The sequence below is a fragment of the Ovis aries genome, chromosome 21 (genome assembly GCF_016772045.2).
Source record: "Ovis aries strain OAR_USU_Benz2616 breed Rambouillet chromosome 21, ARS-UI_Ramb_v3.0, whole genome shotgun sequence".
Lineage (NCBI taxonomy): Eukaryota > Metazoa > Chordata > Mammalia > Artiodactyla > Bovidae > Ovis > Ovis aries.
In genome coordinates this window covers 29803404-29824640 of record NC_056074.1, presented here as the reverse complement: position 1 = coordinate 29824640, position 21237 = coordinate 29803404, and the positions used below count along the sequence as shown (strand labels likewise).

The 21237-nt window shown below is 38.7% G+C and overlaps 1 protein-coding gene across 6 annotated transcripts in view; it reads left to right on the top strand.

The window, feature by feature from the left end:
• The window catches only part of ARHGAP32 (Rho GTPase activating protein 32), a 197755-nt gene that overhangs the window by 147114 nt on the left and 29404 nt on the right, over window positions 1-21237 (top strand). The window contains exon 1 of one of the 6 annotated variants that reach the window (XM_027959914.2): window positions 9300-9595. The exons of the other annotated variants lie outside the window; for them this stretch is intronic. The gene's annotated coding sequence lies outside the window, so the exon portion shown is untranslated. Of the gene's footprint in view, window positions 1-9299; window positions 9596-21237 lie in introns of those variants that run through there. 6 annotated transcript variants of the gene reach the window in all.

Here is a 21237-nt window from a genome sequence, read left to right as displayed (position 1 = left end):
GTTCTATCAGCCTCAGGCTTGTTTCACACTTTAAAACTGTCTTTGCCTTCAGTACAAATAGCTTGAATGTTCTATTTATTTTTAACATTGCCATCTGTCACTGTGAGATACCAGGTCTGAAAGATAGAGCTATAGTTTGAGACTGCAACTTAAAGCTCCCTGTATTATTGCACAACAAGGGCAGTAAGGAAAATTTTCCCTTTGGAACTCTTAATGTTCTCAGTATGACCAATTATTTGTGTCTGTAAAAATAAAGTTAATGAATCACCATGTCCTGACCAAGTTAGCACGTATCCATGGCACCTTAAGGAAAAGGGCGTGTGTGGGGTGGGGAGGTGGGGAGGAGAGTTAAGAGGAAGAAAGGTAAACGCTTGTTCCAAAGAAACTGGCGTTTGTTCCATCCCCACAGGTTCTGCTTTGACAGCTGATGAGGCTGAGGTGAGTGGGAGGAAGAGGAAGGAAGCGCATGAGGACTTCTGTGTGTGTCTCCTGCTTGGCATTTACTGAGCAGTTATTTACTGATGTCTTTCTTCAAGTTTTCAGTCTTCTCAGCTGTTGCCTCCGCAGATGTTTCTTTTGCACACTTCTCTCCCCCTCCACCCCTTCCACATGTCACTCACCTCTCTGATGTTGGCTCACTGTCCTCTCTCCAGCTCACGTGCTTTCTGCTGACCTTTCTCTCTGTGCAGCCTCTCTTAAGCCCAGCTATGAGAATTCTGCAGTTCTCATAGCAGGTGTTTCTTTCTAGGGTCAACACTTGGTCTTTATTAATTTCCATGGTTGAATCCCCCATCTTCCCATCTTATCCACCTTTTCTTCCAGAAAGAAAGAAAGAGCGAGTTTGGGGAGGGAAGGAGTAGGCAGAAGGTTGGGAAAGAGTGAAGAGAAAAGAAAAGAAAAGCTTACTTTATGGGCATGAGCTTCTAAAAGTGGAGGACTAGAGAATTTAGACAAACCTCCCCTCTGAAAACAGAAAATCTGGGCAGAAATGTAAAAATATAATATAGTCTCTTTGAAGCATTGGAGAGTTAATACTGTCCTGAGCAGTTACTGAGCTAAGATGAAGCAGAAGAGGGAAATCCAGAGAAGTGACCCAGTGTGGGGGGACCTGAGCCTTCAGGGTATCAATTGATGGAGCAGAGAAAGTCCTGGTGCTCTCAGAACAACGCAGGAAGCCCAATAGGGCCAAGTTGTTGATAATGCGCCAATTTTTAAGTTAGGAGTTGTGTTGAAATTGACAGCTGATTCTAAATTGAATGGAAATGCAGAGCCCAAAATACCTAAGACAATGTTGAACAAAATAGTGGAAACTTACAGATATCAAGACTTACTATTAAAGCTTCACTGATTAAGATACTGAGGTTGATACAAGGATAGACAAATAGAATGGCGGTAAAGAACAGAGTCCAGGAACAAACCTGTGGACATACATTAATAGATCCTTGATTTATGCACTGTAGAGCATTGTGAAAAGGACAGTCATTTCAGTAAATGGTGCTAGCTCTTGAAAATTATAGATCTGTATGTGAAAGGTGAAACAGCAAAGCTTCTGGAAGAGAATACAGTGGAATATCATCATGGGCTCTTTTCATGATCTTGAAGTGAAGAAGTGAAGTGAAGTGAAGTCGCTCAGTCATGTCCAACTCTTTGCAACCCCATGGACTATAGCCTGCCAGGCTCCTCCATCCATGGGATTTTCCAGGCAAGAATACTGAAGTGGGTTGCCATTTCCTTCTCCATCATGATCTTGGGTTATACATAAAGCAGTAATCCTAACTGAAAAGCTTAATTATTAAACTTAAAGTTCAGAAAGTAAATTGCAATATACTATTAAGATAGTGAAAAGGGCAAATCTCAAAGTGATAAAGATATTTGCAGCACAGTTATCTGACCAAGGTCACATAATGAAAGTATGTAAAGAATCAGAAAAGGAGAGATAAACTGATTTTTTTTTTAATTGCATGAAAACTTGAACAACAGATATCAAAATACTGAATAAGCACAACACAAGTTGTTCCACATCATGAGTCTTTAGGGAAATGCAAATCAAAACTTTATTAACTCATGAAAACACACTCACAAGAATGCTTAAAATTTAAAAGTAGCAATACCCAAAGTTGGCAAGGGTGTAAATCACTGGGAATTCCCATGTACTGCAGGGTAGCGTGATGTGTGACAAGCAGTGTTGGCACTGCCTACTAAGCTGTACACATATATACCTTGTGGCCCAGCAGCTCCACTCTTAGGTGTGTATGTAGTGTGTTCATAGCAACCTTATTCCTAATTGTCAAAAAACTAAATAATTTCAAAGGTATATCCACAGTGGGATAGATAAATAAAGGCGTGCTCATTCAGTAGATTCCTCCACTGTAAATGAAATGAGTCATGGCTATGTGCAACTACATGGATGAGTCCCACACAAATATTGAGGGAAAGAAGCCTGATTTATGTAAGGAGAGAGTTCAAAGTCATAGAGTTCAGGGCTGAGTTGTGTGGTGATAAACTTTAGGCAGTGGTACTTCTGGAGAGGAGAGTGAGCAGGTGGGTAGGAGGGAGGATCTGGAAGTGCTGGTAATGCTCTGTTGGCCCAGGTGGTGATTATACAGAAGCGTGAAGACATAGAGCATCTTTTCATGTGTTTGTTGGAGAAATGTCTATTCTAGTCCTTTGTCAACTTTTAATTGGTTGCTTCATGTTTTTTAACTATACCTCCTATCCAGGTAAATCCTCCTTACGGTATTGCTTTAATACACAAAGGCTGAAAATCACATTCTCAAAATAGATGTTATACTTCCGTACTGTGAAGTACTCTGCAGCCCTCAAAAGAATAAAGTAGAAGCATATGTGCTCACCCAGGGTTTTTTTCCCTGTGATGTGTTGTTAAATGAAAGAACAAATCACAGAGCAGTACAGTCCTGCTGTAAACTCATAGAGGATCAGGAGGATGCGTCCCTCACTGGAGAGGCGTGTGAGATTGCAAATATAGCAACAGACATTTCTTTTTTTTCCATTTGCTCTGTACTGTTTAACTCCTTTACACTAATCATGTATTACTCTTTATAGACCATAATCTCCCCTTCACTCTACCCTGTCCAAATAGGTAATTTCTAAGGTCTTAATGCAGCCACCCCATAAATAGGTATTTTGTGAAAGCAGATTTAATGCGGATGTTTTAGTTAGTTTATATACCTATGTGAGAAGCAGGACAGAGGTGAGAGCATGGGCGTCAGCCTTGGGTTTTAATCCCTGTGCCATGTTTTACTGTCCCTATGCATGTCATTTGGCTTCTCTGATTTTTAATTTCCTCATCTAGGAAGTGAGCCAAGATTCATTTGAAGATTAGATGTAAAGCATTTAAAGCCCCCTGGATACTTAATCACTATCAGCCGTTATTATTTTATCAATTTATGCTTATCTACTATGTTATATCATTTAAATTCAGGAGTGTCTAAAATTAGGTCTATTTAGTTTATGTAGATAACTTATTTAATGTGTTATTTGTTGGTATAAATTTATATGTAAATATTTCACAGTATACCTGTAACAAACAAATTACAGTCGCTTTCATGGGCCCATGGTGTGGAAGCCAGCTTCTTTGGATGGCCACTTGAATAGAGTTTGCATCATAAATTTTTTTGCTAGCAGACATAGAAGGAGCTGAGGTTTTCATTTTAGGGAAAGACAGTGATCAAATGTAATGCTAATGAAATCCTTACATTCATTTAAGAAGTAGTTTATAAAGCAACAGCCTGAATTTGTAATTTTGAAAGTAAAAAGTCCTTGTATTCTTTTAGAAAACTGGCCCTTCAGAATCTTATTTTTGTTGTTGTTATTTTATTTGCAATTTTGCCTAATTATAGTTTTTTTTTTCCTTTATGTTCATTTGTTTGCTTCTGGGCTGTTTGTTTTCTTTCTTTGAGTGTGCAGCACTCTGCTCTTCTGTAACCATGCTTCTTCACTGTCACTTTAGCATGAAGCAGCCACGCTATAGCAAGTGAAAAGGTTCCGGTTTTTACTTCACCCCATGTGGAACATCGTATTGAATAGTCTTCCCATTGAACACATGCTTACTTTATCGCTCTGGAGGCAGATGTCTTAAGAATCAGATATTAAAATCAGTGCCCTAGGAGGCATTACTGTAAGATTTAAAGGAGTTCCAAAATGCTAGAATGCCCAGGTATTTTTCTCTCCAAATACACAGATACATCAAGATAATACTTTTCTCACTCTCAGGGAAAAACAGAGAATTCAAAATACCACATGTTTGCAGTTGCCTTAGAGTTTTAGAATACTATATTTTTATTAAATTGGACCTTGAATCTCAATACAGCCTTGCAGGATACTAAGTGTGCGGAATGTATTTTTGTTCCAAACACACCCCTTTTTAACTAGTAGAGCAACTCAGAAAGACTTCCACGATGTGCCCGAGGTTTCACAGCTGGTCTTGAGAAGTCTTTTGACCTCTCCTGTTAATCACTGCCCACACCTAGTACCCCTGGCCTTGCACCAGGTGGATTAAACTCATTTGAGATTGTTAAACTCAAAAACCAGAGTTTTCCCACCACAGAACACTGAATAGAGGTAAAGTTTATTGTTTCATCTCCCAAAACAAATTATTTATTTAATATCTTTTGGTTCTATTACAACAAGAGAAAATAAAAATGTATTTCTGGAAATGAACAGAACAGTAATTAGGGCAAAAGATGTGTTAAAGGGGAAATGAAGATGAGCGCTTATCAGAACCTACTTCATTCGCTAGTTTTGTTTCAGCCATCATTCTTTCTAAGCCTCTCTAATTAATTAAAAAATATATCTTTCGATTGCTCCTCACTGCACATAAAACGTACCTCCAGACTCGACTCTGCTGTGTCATTTTCAGCCATCCTCCTCCTCTGTTCTCTGGTTCTGTTCTTTCTCCCCGTGCTCGCTGGGCTCTGCTTTGGTGTGCTCAGAACATACATACATGTGATCATGTAGCTTTCCCTCTGCTCCTGCGGCCCCTACAGCCAAAATGCCCTCCTTCCCACTCCCCCTGAGTTGACATTTTCCTTGTATTTAGACTCAGGCCATAATCTTCTTGTGCATGAAAGCTCCACTGACTGGCTCTCCCTGGCCCACCTCTCCCTGACCAGCTCTCCCTGACCATTATTCCCAGGCCTGCTTCCTGTTTGCCCCCATGTCAGATCTAATAGCAGCTGTTTCCCTTGCTCACTAAGTTGCCATCTCCTCACTGGTGACAAATGTGTTTCATTCATCCTTGTCTCCCCCACAGGGTGTTGTGCACACAGGATGCACAATTAATGCCTGTGGAATTAGTCTATCTTAATATTTACTACTAAAATAAAACTTCAGAATACAACCTTTATAACGTGTAATCCCTGACTTCAGAAAACCCCAGTGATTTCCCTTTGTGCCAGAATTATACACTAAACCTTCAACCTGGAATTTAAGATGCTCCATAAAATACTGGAACATTTATGTTTGTAACCTGTTTTTCCCCTTTCTCATCTCTACTCAGTATCAATAATATGTTTCCTTATTCTCCGCTTGGTTGTACTTTGGGTTCCCCCGCCTCTATGCCTGTGGTCTTTCTTCTGCATGAGATGACTTACTCTGTTCTTCACGGAGGCTCCTTGGGCCGCTGCTTCACAAACTTGAATGTACATTCAGTCTGCCTGAGAGAGAGAGTTAAAAACTGTAGATCATGATTCACTAGGGTGGGGCCTGATGTTCTGTATGCTTAAGAAGCTCCCAGGTAATTCTATAATACTGGTCCTAAGACTATGTTTTGAATAACAAAGGCCTACAGCCTACAGTAGCTGTTCCTTGTGTTACTCATTTAGAAACAGAGTTTGGTAATAAGTTAGCTTATGTTGAATTTTATGCTTCACTTTTTGTGTGTCTTTTTCCTTAACCTAGAATTGCTTCTGGATAGATATTCTCTTGTATATTACTTTGCGTCCTTTATACATAGCATTTGTTTTAAAACAGTTGATCAATAATTATGAATACGAATAATTTCTACTACTAGTATCAAAGGGCTTCCCTGGTGGCTCAGAGGTTAAAGCGTCTGCCTCCAGTGTGGGAGACCCAGGTTCGATCCCTGGGTCGGGAAGATCCCCTGGAGAAGGAAATGGCAACCCACTCCTGTATTCTTGCCTGGAGAATCCCATGGATGGAAAAGCCTAGTAGGTTACAGTCACGGGGTCGCAAAGAGTCGGACACGACTGAGCGACTTCACCTCACCTCACCTCACCTCACCTCACCTCACTAGTATCAAAGGCCTAAACTCCCATTTAGGCCTTAGCCAGTGCTTGGAGTAGGTTCAATCTAATCCTTGCCATATATAAAGCAACTTTTCCATTTCTGATCATTTCCAGTATTCATTCATTCAGTGATCAAACATTTACTGAGTGCATACCGAGTACTAGGGCTAAAATAGTGGACACAACAAACAAAAATATTGTCATTTTGCTGTTTGTATTCGAGTTGATGAGAGGGAAAGAAAAAGACAAACACATTAAACATACACTAAGGTGGGTAAGTGCTGTGGAGAAAAACGGAGCCTAGAAGTGAGTTAGAAAGTACTGGAATGTGGCTCCTATGGGGCTGTAATTTCAGAGGAGGAGAGTGGAGTGGTCAGGGAGGGGTTTATTAGGAAGTAATGTGAAAGTGAAAGTCGCCCAGTTGTTCTTTGTGACTCCATGGGTAGTCCCTGGAATTCTCCAGGCCAGAATACTGGAGCCTTTCCCTTCTCCAGGGGATCTTCCCAACCCAGGGATCAAACAAGGTCTCTCACGTTGCAGGCAGATTCTTTACCAGCTGAGCCACAAGGGGAAACCCAAGAATACTGGAGTGGTTAGCCTATCCCTTCTCCAGGGGATCTTCTTGACCAAGGAATTGAACTGGGGTCTCCTGCATTGGATTCTTTACCAACTGAGCTATCAGGGAAGCCCCATTAGAAGGTAACTTTGGGAGCCAAGACCTGAAGGAGATGAGGAGTAAAGATAAGCACTTACTTGTGGGAAGAGCTTCCCAGAGGGGAAACGGCAAGTGTAAGGACACTGAGCAGCATGTGTCCAGGCTCGTTAAAGACTCAGCAGGAAGGCCGGTTTGACTAGAGCAGCGAGTGAAGACATGGGTGAGGTCTGGAGGGTGGAAGGGCATCAGATTCTCCTTGGGGCTTGGGTGCCACTGTGTGGATTTGGACTTTGGTTTAAAGCTAGATGGGAAGACGTGAGAAGGTTTTGAGCAGAGAAAATTCTATCATAAAAATTACCCAAATTATTCAAACCTTTGACAGTTTGTCTGTAAACTCTACCAGTTTCATGGCCAAAAACATATCCAGAGTCAGATCACATCTCACTCCATCGACAGCGACCCTCAGAATGACTAGAAAGTTGCCTTCTCAGGGAATTCTCTTATTGCCCCCACTAGCCACATAGACCCATCTTAGTTCTTCATAGGATAACCTCCATTTTATAAAATGCAAGAAGAAAGTAACAGGTGACCTCTCCTGTGCTGTTAGCAGTCATTGAAAGACAGAGCATGATGAGCCACATTTTAAACTTTGTATTTTAGAATAATTATAGTCTCAGACAAAGTTACCAGAATAGTACAGAGAGGTCCCATGTATTCAAAGCCCAACTTCTCCCAGTTGTCACACCTCACATAACTATACTGTACGTCATGAAAACCAGGAAATGACATTGTCACCATGCAGTGAAGCAGATTACAGACTTCAGTCCCCTTTCCCCAAGGTTTGCACACACTCACATCCTTACCTGTATTTTTACATGGCAGAAAGTGCAGCCTCTGAGTTTCAGGTGGGTTGTTTTGTCATTCTCCTGCACTCAGGAGAGTTACCATCTAATTTATTTATCCCATCTGTGCTCGTATGTTGGGGAGCATGAGGGGCTCTTGAGTTGCACTGAATGTCCCCCAGGTGGCTTTTCTACAGCAGGGACTCCCCTTCACCCTGCCCCCTTTTTCCCTCTCCCCCTCCTCTTTCTGTTGGGCCCCTACCCTTGCGTCTTCAGTGCTGAGGAAGGGAGCGGGGAGGAGGGGTGGCTGTGCCTTTTCCACCGTGAATAAACTCTTGGGAGCCTCATTTCCTATTCATCAATATCCGTAAGTCCACAGCTGTTCCAATGGTTAAAAGAAATCCACGTGTCTTGTTCCTGTCGTGCCCTGGATTTCTCTGTGGTCTCTTCGTATTGTGAAATCACACCAATTCATTGTTTTTCTTACTGTGGCCTACCATTTATCAACACTCCTTTATTCAGAACTGCGACCAGAGAGGAAAGAATGATAAATACTCACTAGGCGTCTTGAATTCAACAGTTCCTGCTTGTGTGACCTTGGCTTCCTCATCTCTAAGACAGGAATAGTGTTCTCATCAACTTCATAGTGTTATAATGAAGACTGTCTATAAATTATTTAGAATCTTTCTGGCAAATGAAACATCATTTTGTTTACTAGAAACAAGTGTCTGAACATGGATTTATATTGGTATTGGTGAAAAGTCATTTAGAACAGAAAATATTAATTTAATATTAATATTTTAATATCTTCCAATTCATTAATTTTTTCATATCTAGTCGAGTTAACAGTGTAGTACTGCTATTTAGTGTAAATATTGAATCTTTTCAATATTTGTATAAGTAGAGCTATAATTTTAACACTTGGCAGTACATAAAGGAGGAGGTCATAATCAGAAACATTTAATTCTGGATTTTGTTGTTGTTGTTGTATTGAAGTATAGTTGATCATGTGCAATTCTTATTTTTTAATTCTGAAAAAAACTTTTCAGGTTTTAAAATTTTTCATTTGCATATTAAAAAATTGTGCATTCCGGTCTCAGAATTTTTCATGCAAAGGCGGTATACATTGATGATTTTTTGTCTGAGTAGAAAACAATCATGACTCATTATCAGCAAAGATATTCAGAGTTATGTTCTCCCAGCCTGTCGCTGCCAATTTAATGACTCAGCCTTTTGTAGACAGTACTTCCTGCTAGATCAGGTTTTTGTTGTTTTTTTAAATTTTAATTGGGTGTAAATACCATCATTTTTATAGAATACACTGTCTCCCATATGGATAGCAAATATAAACAACTGAATAGTCAGTGACTTTTTAAAAAGTTAAAGTATTAATTAAGTATCAGTTTAGTCCGAGTGTTTTCTGAGCAGAAGACTTGTACCTGTGTCAAGTGGGTGGGTGGAGTTATCCTGGCGAAGCCTGTTCTGCAAGTGTAGCTGGGCTGGGGCGTCTCTGCTGTGCTGGAAAGCAGGACATGCAAAGAGAGGATTAAGCTCCTGCAGGCAGAGCTCTTCCGTGCACACAAACCACTCTGCCTGACCAAAGACCAGAAACCGGGGCTAAGGAAACTGCTGGGAGCAGAGCTGGAGCCTCCGAGTGCTGGGAAGGGTCTGACTGGGAGTCACCCTGTGGTGGTGGATAAGTCTGAGCCAGTGCCATTGTCCTTCATTCTGCACGGAATGCAGAGCCACGGTGTCCTGTCGAGCCTACTGCTGAGCGCAGCCATTTGGAGTAATTTTAATTATTGATCCTAAAACCTGTGCCACAGCGAGAGGTAAGGACATCTCAGTCAATTATTCAGTGTTTGACAAATATTTCACTGAGACTGTTTTTCATATTGCATTTGGGCACGTATTTCCTTGGCTGCTTTTAGGTGACTGGCTAATTATTTAACTATCCACAAATGGAATAACTGAGCTTTAACCTTTGGCGTGGTTGTAGAGAGGTGATCATTTTTTGAAGTAGATTTAACTATGTAGGTATTATCTCTTACTTTCCTACGTTCAGGAAATACTTATTTTAAAATTTCAGATCAGCTTATTTCCTAATGCTTTCCAGACCTCAGGTTAATGTGCAAAAGTTTGCATGTTAAAAGAACATATCTGTTTCATAAGCAGCAAATATATATCATATTTAAATTCTTTTGTTTCCTGCTAGGTAAATAACATCTCAGTTATTGACAAATAGAAAATAGGCAGCACTGATTTACTGTAAAGAATTTGGTAGTCTGTAGAGACTGTTCAAATTAGCACAAGGAAGTAATCCTGCCCTTTTCCTCCTCATTGGCATTAGTAAGGATAGCTATCTCTATCCATGATATATTTGCATTAATTCTTTTTTCCCATATTTATATGGTGCTTCTTCAGATCTTGGTTATAAATATTTTTCATTAAGATAACATGGAGACCACAGTTTTCTCTGAATCACAGACTAGCCCTGTTAAGAAGTTGAACATTTTTCTTTTCTACTGCTGTTTAAATGATATTGATATTTTGATTTTCAAAACCACAAATGGAGAAAGCTCAGAATTTAAAGCTCCTTTTCACGGTCAACTATTAAAGAAGCACCAGTTGCTCATATGATAATGGTTTACAACTCTGACTTCTTTTTTAGCATATTATGTAGTACTATATGATATTCAAGATGAGAGCGCAGAAATCCAAAGTTTCTTAGGTTAAGTTTGCACATAACACAATTATACGGGCAGAAACTAGAAAGTGACCCTGTGTTTGTGCACCTTTCCTTAGTGACCTCAGCCCTGAATTTAGGAGGTAAGACCAGATACGATCAAACCTGGTTTGTAAAGCCAACTCAGGTCCTGGTTAGCCCTGTACCTCGGAGGATTCTACAAATGTTCAGAGAAATTGCAGTGGTGAAACAACTCCTGTTTATTGACACACCCGTGATGCTGCTGCTGCTGCCGCTAAGTCGCTTCAGTAGTGTCTGACTCTGTGCGAACCCATAGACGGCAGCCCACCAGGCTCCCCCGTCCCTGGGATTCTCCAGGCAAGAACACGGAGTGGGTTGCTATTTCCTTCTCCAATGCATGTAAGTGAAAAGTGAAAGCAAAGCTGCTCAGTCATGTCCGACTCACAGCGACCCCATGGACTGCAGCCTACCAGGCTCCTCTGTCCATGGATTTTCCAGGCAAGAGTCCTGGAGTGGGTTGCCATTGCCTTCTCCGACCCTGAGTGATAGATATTGTTATTGCCATTCTCACTGTGTTTGAGGGAACTGGACTTAAATAGGTCATTTGCTCAAGACCTTGCATGTGGTAAGTGATTAGAAAGTAGATTCCAGCCCTCAGGTCTATCTGACTCCAAGGTCCAAGTCCTTATTTCCCAGGCCAAAGGTCAGATCTTCCGTAGAGCAGGCGTCTAAGGCCTTTAAAAAGAGTTCTCCTTATCTATTATGTCTTCTTCAGTTATGGGATGTTTCTGCTCCAACTCCTGCAGAAAGAAAGGATGGGAAGGGAAGGGGGAAATAACCTACATAAACCCCCCCCCCCCGATCATATCAGTGTTCCACACCAAACTTCATAGCTTAATAAAGTGCACAGGGTTTTTTGACATCAAAGTGAAATATGATTACATTTTAATCTAATTAAAAAAATTTCAAGAAAACAATTTTCACACTGTTAAGATTAAGGTTCAGCATGTTCTTATTTCTAGAACTTCAGCAATAGAATTTAAATTAATTTTTATTGGAGTATCGTTGCTTCACAGAGTTGTGTTAGTGTCTACTGTACAGCAAAGTAAATCAGCTACATGTATGTCCCCCTTTCCTTGGATTTCCTTCCCATTTAGTTTCTTTATAGTTCTCTTCCTTTTGATGTTACTGAATTCCTAAGAATCTGTGCTTATTCCAATCTAATCTATAAGACAGATATATAAATCAGTGTTCTCTTAAAATAGCACTAGTTTTTAAGCTTCATATCAAATAGTACTAGTTCACCTTAGAAAAGTGAGAGCCCAGATTATTTAAAAATCCTCAGCAGAGATGCTTCTACAGTCTTTTTATTATAACCCATTCTAGTATTAGAATCCTTTAGTGTCAGGAATTTATATCCACCTCATGTTTCCTCCCACTCTCCTCTGCTAAAATGCAAATCTTTTTGTTCTGTATTTAGAAATGAAATTAGTCAAGAGTCTTTTATATAATAACTGAGTTGGTAAAGCTACCGAGATGAAAAGAAAATTTTACTTTGTTTTTGTACAGAGTTGAGGAACAACACCAATCATATTTCTTGTTTTAATTTGTAATTTAAAATTTAAAAATAAAAGTCAGTACCAGTTTAGCAAGAAAAATGTAAAATTTACTTATATTACCCTAAAATCACATAAGCTAAATTTGAGCCTTCTTTCATGTTCATTACTAAAATTTGTAAGTCCCAGAAAAGTAAACATATGATGTGAATAAGAAGACTGTCCTAATCATACCCTGATGCCCATTTTCCCAAGGAAACGGTGATTTTTGAAGCTCTTATCATAGCATGCCCTTCGTGGTTTATCTATCACTGTTTATGTCCTGCCCTGGGAAGAGCAGCAGTATGAAGTTGCTTTGGTTTCATTCTTAACTCTGAGAAAGAGATATTTTTATTCAAACATCCAAGTATTTTAGTGGAACACAGGCATACTGTTTCATGTAAGAGTTGTATTGGATATTCTGAAGAAGCAGTTTGTTGCCAGTTTTCTGCTTCTCTTTTTCCTAATGAACTGTTCTTATCTCCTCTGTGTCTGAACAGCTCTTCTTGAAAATTTACTACAGATTTATTTTCTAGATCTGTTAGTTTTATCCATTTGCACTCCTGTCTGTTATGCCTTTTGAAATGCCTCCTCTTCTCTGCTATGAGTAAACGGAAACCTGTTTGACTTACGTAACTGTTAGTAGCTTCCGCTAGCTGTGTGTGCACGCATGCTCAGTTGCTCAGTTGTGTCCGACTCTTTGCGACCTTAGGGACTGTAGCCCACCAGGCTCCTCTGTCCATGGAATTCTCCAGGCAAGAATACTGGAGTGGGCTGCCATTTCCTCCTCCAGGGGCTCTTCCTGACCCAGGGATCTCTTGTGTCTCCTGCATTGGCAGACAGGTTCTTTACCATAGCGCCACCTGGGAAGCCCCATTAGTAGCTTTCCAGGTTTTCAAACAAGAGCCATTACTGTCAGAGCTATTTTATATTCAGTATTGCATGCACAGTACATTTCTCAAATACCAGGTTTCCTCCTTTGAGGTTGGAATGTACAGATGCCAGAACCCTTCCAGCGGCCACATTCCAGAACTCATCCCTGGCCTGGTCCCTGATGTTACCCCACCAGCTGTCACACACATCAGTCTGAGAACTGTGTTTTTTCTCTTATTTCCAAAATTGTTTATGATTCTGTACTTTCTTATTCCATAATAACTTCAACAGTATGTTAAGGTTTAATACTCAAATTTATCTACATATTTTGTTGGACATCTGCTTTGGGATGGATGGAGGCCAGTGAATCCCAAGGCTGAAATTGCTTTATTATTGCTTTAAAAACTAGCAGGAAACTCAGTAGTTCCTAGAGAGACAGCAAATATTTTACATTTTGAATATCAACCTGATAGAATATAAGTTTTCAGAAATTCAGGATGTATAGAAAATATTAACCTTTTTTTCTCTTACTCTAATGAATTCCTGAAACTTAGTTCAAAAATTAATCTTTGTAAAATATATGGCACTTTTTCTAGTAAAAAGAATATTATAAATGGCCATTGTAGGGTTCACCAGGGACTTGCTAACAGATCAGAGAAACAGTGTATCATATGGCATGATCAATAACTGTAAATATTTTTAACAATTAAAGACAGTATGCTTTTGCTTCAAGTTCTGGAAATAGTTATAAGCATGTTGTATAAATGATGTACGTAAGGATTCCTTATTTCTAAATTTTCATGGGGAAAAATAAAATAATTAAAGCAATTTAACTTTAAAAAACTAAACTTAAAATACTATGCTTGAAATAATAACATTTAACAATGGTCTTCCTATTTAAAATTTTTAAAGCAGCCTTTTCCAAGATAATTTAGAAAGCTGAATGTATTTTGTTATACAGCTGTCCAGTGGAATTTTAAATTATGTCCTTTTTTCCTCCTGATAAATTTTCCTAAAGCAAAGACATTTCCCACAGACTCTAGAGTTTTCTCTGCTTTTCTAACTTTATACTTTCTCAGAGTGTTTCTTGATTCCTTAAGTATTTCCATTGAAATCTAGAATTCATAAATTGCCTAGTTAAACTTCTCATGCTTCATATTATTAAACTGAGATCTAAACTAGCTACTTACCTTGTCTGAAAGTTTGCAGCAACTTATCAGCCAAATCAGGACTTAAACTACATCTCTGCATTCCTGGTCCAGTATGCTTCCACTTGCTCTTGCGTGCCCAATAATAGGCATGTTTGGATGGGCAGCCTTCATTGGACCATTTTATTATTGAAAGTTGAAAATTTAGTTGCTTAGTCATGTCCGACTCTTTGCAACCCCCAGAACTGTAGCCTACCAGGCTCTGTCCATGGGATTTTCCAGGCAAGAGTACTGGAGTGGGTTGCCATTTCCTTCTCCAGAGGATCTTCCCAACTCAGGGATTGAACCAGGGTCTCCCACATTGAAGGCAGATGCTTTACCTTCTGAGCCACCAGGGAAGTCCTTGTTTTATTATTAGAAAGACCTAAAAGCTTTCAGTTTAGGATCTCTTGGTTTAGTATGGTTTCTAAATCTTTAAATAGGATTGCTAACATTTTATCCTTGCTGAATATTTTTATCACATACAAAAGCTATATATTTAGATATTATAGAATAGCACCAAATAAACTAAAGAAAAGGAATTGAATTATGAGATTCAGTTCAGTTCAGTTCAGTCGCTCAGTCATGTCTGACTCTTTGTGACCCCATGAATCCCAGTACACCAAGCCTCCCTGTCCATCACCAACTCCCGGAGTTCACTCAGATTTATGTCCATCGAGTCAGTGATGCCATCCAGCCATCTCTTTCTTTGTCGTCCCCTTCTCCTCCTGCCCCCAATCCCTCCCAGCATCAGTCTTTTCCAATGAGTCAACTCTTCACATGAGGTAGCCAAAGTACTGGAGTTTCAGCTTTAGCATCATTCCTTTCAAAGAAATCCCAGGGTTGATCTCCTTCAGAATGGACTGGTGGATCTCCTTGCAGTCCAAGGGACTCTCAAGAGTCTTCTCCAACACCACAGTTCAAAAGCATCAATTCTTTGGCGCTCAGCCTTCTTCACAGTCCAGCTCTCACATCCATACATGACCACTGGAAAAACCATAGTAGGTCATCTTAATAATTAGAGCTAGATACAGGAAAGGTATAAAGGTATAGAAAGAAAAGGTATGAAGTATCATTATTCTGATAACCTTATTATATTTAAGTTATTATTTTGAATGTAATGGGAGATGAATTAGATTTTATTTAGCACACCTCATCTGACAGAAAATTTGAATGATCAGATACTGGTTTGAATTCGAATTTAAATCATTTAGAGTGTGAAGCTAACTGAAACTGAATTTAAATTAGCTCATGTAAAGCACTGAAGCATAGTAGACCCTCAATACAACTTAACTATTCTATAATGTTATGAGATTACTCTAATTTCTAAGTTTTCCTTCAAGTTTCATTGGAGATTAGGTTTAGGGTTCAGTTTGTCTTTTTCTTTCTCTTGCCTTTGTAGAACTGGGAACAGGCCAGTGAGACAGCAGGTCTAACAAGACCAGAAAATGTACAGAGATAAAAATAGTCAGTGACAGAATTTCTTAGGGGCGTCCGTATTCCATCAAATGAAAACGTACTTTGAGTTGGATTTGCAAGAAACTCTCAGAGGGTGTTTCTCATAAGACTTAAAAAGATACAACATTTTCAGTCATTGCATTAAAGAAGTTCTTTTATATCATTATTCGTCTCTTTATTTATATTAAAGCTCTTCTATATTATGAAAAAAGAAAAGTTAGAAGAGGTTCTATACCTCAGTTACTGGAAAAAGTATTTTTTTTTTTTAAGTTCAGTTTATTTAATATTTGAGTCACATATAATCTAGCTCATCCAGAATTTTTTCTTTAAAAGTTTGTCAAATTATTACTCTAGTGAATCAGTTTAATTTCTAAGTCCATTTATTTTCAAATAAAACCTTTTTTGGTTTAGTGTAAAATTAATTGATATACTCAAAGCTATAAACGAAGTAAGAATTATGTCATTTTTCTCCAGCATGAGTTCTGACTTAAACTGATTCAAAAGTTATGTTCCTGAGTTGCCCACAGATCCTTTCAGGACATATGACAGTGCATGCTAAAAATAAGTTGATTTTGACAACTCTTCCCAATATCCCTTTCAATAAATTTGAAAATACTAACTAGCATAGTTCACCTCAGCTATTTAAGACTGTCACTGGAAAGATATGGCATGTTTCTTTGCTTCTATTTAAGACATGAGCAACCTAATACAATTTTTCTATTTTTAGAATTGTTTATGTACACTTGTACCCTGTAGAATTCTTTTATGTTTGAGTTTTTTATTGAAAGGCAGTGCTGATATGTTTACAAGATTCCTATGTTTATTACAGTTTCTAAGGGAGAATTTTGCCTTGCCTTAAGGCTTTAGTTTTTGATGTTGCCACTTGCTTCTTCAGTCTGATGTACTCATTTACATCCTTGCAACAGATACGAGGCAAGCAGGAGCACAGGAGGTTTATCACATGAGTATGGAAGCAAAACTTTAAATGTACCTATGGTTGTCCCCAGTGGCTCGGTGATAAAGAGTCTGCCTTCAATGCAGGAGATGTGGCAGGAACCTCGGGTTCAACCCCTGGGTTGGAAAGATCCCCTGGAGAAGGGCATGGCAACCCACTCCAGTATTCTTGCCTGGAGAATCCTATGGACAGAGGAACCTGGTGGGTTATAGTCCATAGGGGTCACAAAGAGTCTGACATGACTGAAGCGACTTAACACAAGCAGGATGGTTGTCACATTCAAAACTTAAAAATTAAACAAGGCAAACTAAATGATTATCTTCATAGATACAGATAAATCATTTGATAAAAGTCAACACTTGTTCATTTTATATATTTTGACAGTTAAAAATAGGGAGTTTTTAAAAAATCTGTTAAAGGTTTCTATCCAAAAACCCAAGAAAATTTTATTCTTAATGGTGAGATATAAGCAATCTATTTAGATCAAGAACAAGATCATCATTTATTCAAGGTTCAGTAAAATTAAACAAAAAGAAATAAACAGAAAGGAAGAAATAAACCTGTTACTTACAGATGATTGTCTACAAATCCAGAAGAATCTCCTGTCAAATTATTAGAACTAATAACAGACTTGAGGACGGTTGCTGAATGAAAGATAAATTAATACGATGACAGCAGCACCTAAATTAAAAAAAATTTTTTTGTTCAGCAGAAAAAAAACACCTTTGTATTTAATTCTCACAACAATCCTATTAGGTAGTTACTATTTTTAATGTTTCATAGAAGAGGAAAATGAAGGTCTTAGAATTGGGTCCCTTGTCCCAATCATATAGTCATACAGTCATACAGCTGGAAGCTGCAGAGATGTGATTGGAACCCTAGTAATCTGACGCACCATGATACATGTGTTTCTGTTTTGTCGTTGTTCAGTCAGTCAGTTGCGTCTGACTCTTTGTGACTCCATGGACTGCAAGTATGCCAGGCTTCCCTGTCCTTCACCATCTCCCAGAGTGTGCTCAAACTCATGTCCATTGAGTCGGCCATCCAACTATCATCCAGTAATCAGTTATTATTAGATTTTTTTTCTTTTTTGCATTTCGCAGGTGGTGCTAGTGGTAAAGAACCCACCTACCAATGCAAGAGACTTAAGAGATGCGGGTTTGATCCCCTGGAGAAGGGCATGGCAACCCACTCCAGTATTCTTGCCTGCAGAATCCCAGGGACAGCGGAGCCTGGTGGGCTGCTGTCTGTGGGGTCGCAGAGTCAGACAAGACTGAAGCGACTTAGCTGCAGCAGCAGCAACAAACGTACAAAAAAGTTTAAAATCAGTTTAAAAACCTTTAAAAAGTGAAAAAGTTTAGGAAATAAAAGGTTTAAAAGAAATAGGACCGTAAGTTTATGACCTCGGATAAGGAAAGATATCTTAAAGAAACCATACACAAAGACATGATTAGAAATTTATACAGTACAAGCCAAAGACTGGGAAACATGTTCTTGACAAAAAAGTAACTGACAGGGGACTCATTTCCAGATTGTATAAAGATCTCTTGCCCATCAGTAAGAGAAAGACAGCCAGATAGTAAAATGGGCCAAGAATGTAAAGTTATTTCACTGATGAGGAAGACTGAATGGCCAGTGATCATGGAACAGTGCCTAACCTTATTAGTAAGCACAGAAATGCACTTTAAAGTGGAATATAATATGTCATCCTGATGAAATTAACAAAAATGAAAATGTCCGGTAGAACTAAATAGAACAAAGAAATGAAGAATGAAAAATGTAAGTATGTCCTGTGGGAATATTATGTTGGTAAATTGTTCTAGAGAGCATTTTAGCAAAGCTGAAACATGGTTGAAAAGTAACATGCTGTACAGTCCAGTCATCCTCCTCAGCATGAGTGCCAGAGACATTCTCTCAGAATTATGCATCCCACCTCTAACTTTGTGTGCTTGGCCATCTGAACTCATTACAAATCTTAGAACTCGAGGCATATAGGCAAATAAACCCAATGCAGAGCCCCTTATCTGGCACAAATCATCTTCCTTTAATTTCCTGAGAAATTCCTTCAAGCTCAGACTTCTCTCACATCGGTCTAGAAGATTCCTAAGACCCAATTCAGAGAACTCTGATTTAAGTGAAATATTATGAGAAAAGATTTTTTAGGATTTGCTGGAGAAATACTGTACTTGTGTAGTTAAAAACATCTGGTGCCCCGCCTGTCTGTGTCAAGGTTTCCTGAGCCCCTGTGAGCTGATTGTCGGTATCATAAAGCTTTACCTTGGAGATACGAAAATAAATACTGCAAAACTTTTAACTACTGGAAGGACTGGTTGGGTTGGGTTTATGTCAAGTCTTGAAAGAAGACTGCAATTGTGAAATCATGTCTAAATGATATGGAAAAAGATAGCCTTGTGGCACATGCTGCATTTTAACTCTTGACTAGGGAATGGTGGCTCAGATGGTAAAGAATCTGCCTACAGTGCAGGAGACCCAGGTTCCATCCCTGGGGAAGGGAATGGCAACTCACTCCAGTATTCTTGCCTGGAGAATGCCATGGACAGGAGGAGTCTGGTGGGCTACAGTCTGTGGGGTCACAGAGTCAGACACGACTAAGCAACTCACACTTTGACATTTACAGGGAATTTGAACAGATGGTGGTGTGATTTGCTTTTGTTTTGTGTTTTATTTTGTATGCATTTTTTCTGTGAAAATGTCATTGTTTATGCAATGTGGGAGACCTGGGTTCGATCCCTGGGTCGGGAAGATGCCCTGGAGAAGGGAGCAGCTACCCACTCCAGTATTTTTGCCTGGAGAATCCCATGGACAGAGAAGCCTGGTGGGCTACAGTCCATGCGGTTGCAAAAATCAGACCCAACTGAGCAACTAACACTTTCACTTTCACTTACTAGTTTGTTATGGGTGGGGGCAGTGCAGTGTCCAAAAGAAACTTCTTTTAGCCATTTTATTATCTAAGAAATGGGAAGGAAATATAAAGTGAAGGAAAAATTAATGTGAAGAGACATTTATATTTGGAAGTGTTTATAAGATCTTACACAGACCACCTGAGTTTTAATCCTGATTCCATGACCTTAGACATGTTACTAAGCACTCTGTGCCTGAGTTTCTTCCTCTGAAAAGGGGTTAATAGTAGTATTTTCCTTATAAGGTCTTGTGAGAAACGAATGGTTTAATAAATATAAAATCTTACACAGTTGCTGGCATGTAACTAAACATAAAATAAATGCCGGCTGTATCTGTATTATTATTTGTTCAGTATATTAATAATAATATAACCAAATAATAATATCGGTATTATTATTTATTTGTACTCCTCTCCTCAGTGAGCTCCAACAGCAAGGAGCTGGCCTCACCTGTTCCCCACCGTACTCTCAGGGCTGAGAACAGTTCCTGAGATGTGGTAGGCATTCACGTGCTTGTTTCTAAATAAATACAAGTTAAAATTCAGTTTTCATCCCTTTGAAACATTCCTGGAAATCTGAGACTAAAAGAATCCTTTCTCATATACATCGTATGCAGTTGTCAGAGTCAACAGATATTTTCACCAAATTCACCATCAAAATACAAATGCCTACTTTTTAACATGTATCTTGGATGTTCTGGCCAATTATTAAAATCTGGAAAAGAAATCAGAAATTATTCCTTTCAGAAACAGAATGGAATTACTGTATTTGCTCTGACACAGTTACATATCCATGAAATCCAAAAGGATCGACTAAAATCCTTCTTAAATTGTAGAGATTTTAGAAAATGATCAGATTTGAGCCATACATAAAGAAATCATTTTCTAATATACCTACTATTTTAGTAACTACCATAAGTGAAGAAAACTGTTATTCTACAGAAGCAGTAAAAAAAGCAAAATAAGTGACAATATCACTAACCAGAAGTATGTAGAATGTGTCTTTTCATAAAGAGAATTAGAAAACTTTGCTGCGAGATTTAAAACTTTAGAAACATTATGACAGGCCCTATTTCCAGGTAGAAAAGAAATTAAAATTCTTCCAAATATATAATGTTACGTTACTGTAATGCAAATTTGCTTATTTTTATGTGTTAATCTTTTTTTTTTAATGTGTTAATCTTACAGAAATGGTTTGATGGCCACACTTTAAGAACAAAGATTCATAACAGTCTACTAGAAACTGGGGAGAATAAAACTCACACAAGTTCAGTAACTTTTAATATACTAAATATGATATGTGTGACATCTTCTAAGTTACCCCAGTGTGCTACAAATGTCTCATTAGCAGATAAGAGAGCAGATCATTTAATTTTATAGCAAGAATCTCAGATACAAGTGAGGCTCTAATTTCCCCAGAGTGTCACACAGCATGTTAATGATGGCATCAAAATTATACTGATGATTCTAGATAAACTTTAAGTGGTTGGTATAGAAAAAATAAATTTCCTCTTTAATCTATGTACAAGGATGACAACCTTTTCCCAGTTCGCTCAGGACTTTCCTGATTTTAGCACTGAAAATCCCATGTCCCAGGGGACCTCTCAGTTATGGGCAAGCCAGTTACAGTTGATCACCTTTGTACAGTTCATAGAAAAGATGCTTAAGTCTGGAAGTAGTGTTTCCCATAAAATGTAAAGAAAATGTTTAATCTAGTCTGAGTAACCCATCTAGTGGTCCATTTGGGCCATAAGATAATCTCAGTGCACAGAATTCCCA